Source organism: Lepidochelys kempii, chromosome 2, assembly GCF_965140265.1.
Source record: "Lepidochelys kempii isolate rLepKem1 chromosome 2, rLepKem1.hap2, whole genome shotgun sequence".
Lineage (NCBI taxonomy): Eukaryota > Metazoa > Chordata > Testudines > Cheloniidae > Lepidochelys > Lepidochelys kempii.
In genome coordinates, this window is record NC_133257.1 from 172,150,153 (window position 1) to 172,154,349 (window position 4,197).

The following is a 4,197-nucleotide window of genomic DNA, read 5'->3' on the forward strand; positions in this document are numbered from 1 at the left end:
GGTTGGGCTGAAAAAGGGAAAGAATGGTGGGAAGAGGAGGCTGGCAATACAGAGTCTTGAGAGGCATAGGGGCTGGAGCACCCACAGGGAAAAATTGGTGGGTGCTCTGCACCCACCGGCAGCCAAGCTCCCCTCCCTGCCCCACCTCACCTCCACCTCCTCCCCTGAGCGTGCCATGTCCCTGCTTCTCCGCCTACCTCCCAGTGCTTGCCGCCGCAAAACAGCTGTTTCGTGGCAAGCTCCGGGAGGGAGGGTGAAGGAGCGAGAATGTGGTGTGCTCGGGGAGGGGGAGGGGCTGGGATTTGAGGAAGGGGTTGGAATGGGACAGGGAAGGGGCAGAGTTGGGGCAGGGATTTTGGGGAAGGGGTTGGAATGGGACGGGGCAGGGGCAGAGTGGGGGTCAAGCACCCACTGGCGCCAGCAGAAATCGGCGTCAATGTTGACAGGGACCTTTTGGCTTGCTTACTTTAAAGAAAGCTGCCCAAATCTCAGGTTTAATAGTTTTCCTAAATGATACTGATGAAAGCCAATTAAGGGGCAATTGCCCATTGTGATTTGGAACAAAGAAGCTTCTGTCATGCAATTTCTGACTCTCTCTTGTATCCTTTTTCCAATGCCAGACCCTGTGCTTGATTTTTGATTTTTCCCCCCCTTTGTTATATTGGAGGGAGGATTGTAAAAACCCCGGATTGTAATGTGCTTGAAACAAGTGCCCTTTATAGGAAGTAAGTTTTAAAAATAAAATCTCTAGGAGCACTGTATCTCCTCTCTTCTCAGAGGTTTAATATTGCAGCTTGCTCCATATAAGGTATTTCCCCACAGAAAACTCTCAGTATAACACTGTTTACAGGCAGATCTTCGATCCTAGCAATGTTGTTCTCTACCATTGGCTATAATGACCCTTATACCCCCCAACTTTTCCTTCATAACTCGTTTGTTAATTCTCCACAATGTCTGAAAGAAAACTAAGATCTGCTGTAACATGCAGATTCGTGCTCCTATCTTATTCCCTCTGTGCTCTCTTATTGGAGCAATATGACACTCCACTGCCTGTTTTGGGCTATTCATTATACTCATGTTATTCCTGAGCTGTCAGCATACCTAGGCAAAAATGAATATCTCATTGTTCGTGTAACAGGAGTTTTATATTCCACCTGACTTCCTTTTATTAAAGAACTGAATTGAAGCTAGTGAACACAGATTGTGCTGCTGGGATGTATTCAGATACTGCAGTGATGATCACAGGACAAGAACCTATATAGAATATTCTTGTTCAAATATTGTGGGCTGTTGAGTGGCCTTCAACTCCTATTTATCAGAACTAAAGGTGCTCGCCACCCCACACACAATCAGGTCTGAGTCACAGCTTTTAGGTACTATGATCACTTCCTAATAGGCCGCCGTGACTATTCCCTTTCTTATACTGTAAAGTGAAGGAGGTTGTCATAGGCGGAAAAGAGACCTGAGAGATTCATAATACAAGCGTGGAGATGGCTTTTGTAGAAGGCCGTGCTTGTAAAATGTGAAAGATACAACCCTTTGAACTCTAGTGTCACACCAGAAATCGTGTTAGTTGTGGGCCCTCCTAATGTCCCCTGATGCCACCCTGCCACTGTTGCAACTCTGGCAGGAACACGCTCTCTCCTGTGTGAAAAGGTAGGTCATTCTCTATTCCCACTGTGTGTTCCTGATTACTGCCAGTTGTGATGTGAGCACCTGGGTATTCGAAGCAGGACTGCAATCTTACACTTACTGTACAAGCTGATAATATTTGGTCAAGTAAGCCCTTCTGGGCTTCAGGATGTGTGATAGAAGAAAATTAAGTAGGGAACCCTCTATCTCTTCCCCACCCTCTTGAGTCGTTCAGTCTCTACATGCAAATGGACACAGATTTTTTTTCTTTGCTCGGTTCTTAAATATTTCAGCTTGTCTGAACTGACAAACTCTCTTATTCTTGCCGAACAAATAGTATTGGTCAGCTTATTGGGTTTTTTTTATGCCATCCAGCAAGATTTACTAGTTGAAAGCCCCTTCAGCTCTTATTCCAAAACAAATCCATTTTAATTATCTGTTAAGAGCCAGCAAGGAAAATAGGGACTAATCCCCTGTTTATAACTGGAAGGGTGAAACTGCAACACTTGTCATTCAGGCCTAAGGCTTCTTTCCTTTTGTGCCTTTACAGTCCCTCTGAACAGACAAAATAGGTTGAATTTTGTTCAAAAGTAAATAAGTAGTTTGTTAAAATTTAAAAAATTGGTGACCCAGGAAAGGTGGTTACGCTGAGCCACTTGGAGTCACTATAGGTTATATGCTTAAGTTAGCTATAAAAAATGAGGTAAAAGTAAATACCTCGGAGCAATCTGAGGGAGTTTTTCATAGCACAAGGAGCTGATGTTTAAACTCGCCATCAGCTGGACAGAAAGAGGGCTCCTAGAAGTCCAGCTGGTGATCACTTGAAATCATCTCGGACTATGGGTGACTATATTTGAAATGTCCTAAACTTAATTGCATGTGTGCATGCTTAATATCTAATAAATAGTAGTTTTAAATAAGAGAGCACACTTGCTTTTATCAATCAGATGGAATTGCTGAGTTCCCACTGATTTATTCCTGGCACTGCCTTCAGAGCATCAGGTAAGTTACTACTGCTTTGGGTTCTGAAAACCCCGGATAACAGATTTGGCAAGCCAGGAGTGGTGGAGAGGAAGGGGACGATTGATACAAATGGTTTGTGTGTTTGGCATAGGGGAGGAGGACACAGAGCAGGGTTGCAAACCTGTATTTTTCTGTGGTGTTGTCCCGACTTGATGTACAGGTACATTCCATTACTGATTCAGGGCTCAGGCTAATAAGCCTGGTTGATTGAGAAAATATGTCAGAAGGACAGATCATCTGGAAAGTTAGATAGTGTTGGAACACAGCTTGATTGATTTTTTTTTTTTTTTTGTACAGAAGCATGGTAATGGTTTTTGTCAGTCTGGAGCCTTTATCAGTCCCAGAACGTTCCATATAGCTCTGGAAGCAATGGGAAACCTAGGTTAGTGTGAGAATGTGGGGGGCGGCAACAGTTTTGGCTGAGTTGCCAAAGGAGTCCCAGGATAAGACCAAGGCAGGTCACAGCGAATGTAAGAGACAAAGCTGTGCTCTCAGAGCCATGTTGGGAGAGCTAAAGGGAATAGTGGCTAGGATCAGAGGGAGTTGTAGCCTAGGAGGGGGGAGGCAAGTCAGAGGATCTTGACTTGTACCCTCATTATGAGTATGAGAGGGATGGTCCCCGTGAGTTTCCTTTTCCTTTGGACTCTTCTGGGCAGTCCCTGTATGGTTCCTTGATTGAAACAGTGGAAGAGCTGCAGATACCCACACCTGCAGCCCCCTTGGTCAGAAAGATTGGCCATCAAGGGGGTAACCAGGGAGGGGAAGAATGGGTAGGGATTAGAGCCACAGGGAAATTGATTGGTCCATTAAAATGGAGCACGGCCTTGGAATGGATGGCAAGGATAGCTGGCACCCCCGTCTCACTTCAGTGGATGTGGCAGCAACTCCCATTCTCTGAGCCAGGATAGGGTCGAGGGGTACGGGTTCACTGATGCTTTGGCCCACGGAGCCCAACTTCTAGATTTGTTGTTGCTGTCTTTTGTTTGACTTAGGTTTTTGTTTCTTCCTAAATTATTATTCCCACACACACCATTTTCCCCTGTTCCTCTTGCCCCCTTTCTTCCCCCTTCTGCTGCTTCTCTTCTCTCTCTCCTCTTTTTCCCCCTTCTGCTTCTCTCTCCCCACTTAGCTGCCCACCCCCCCACCACCTCTGCTGTTTTTCTTCTTGTGTGTTTTTGTTTTGAAAGGGTTAATGCCACAGCTGAAAGTATTTTACTGTCCTTGAAGATAGGGTTGCCAAGCAATAAGACTGCTTGGAAGCAGTTTTGACAAAAGCAGTAATTAAAAGAAGAATTGGGCCCATTGCTGTTTATTTCACAGCCATAAGGATCTGTGGCTCTGCATGAACCAATCTCATTTAAAGCAAGAGCCCTCCCATTTAAGATTTTAAAGGAAGGCAAGGGTTAAAGAGAAAAGAAGAAGGGAGACAAGCCCTACAAAAGCTGGGGCAGAGTCCATATCCCTAGTATGTGGAAATTTGGAGAGAGGCTGTTGTAACTTAATTCTGGGATACAGCTTGAAACCAAACCTGCTAGAACAATT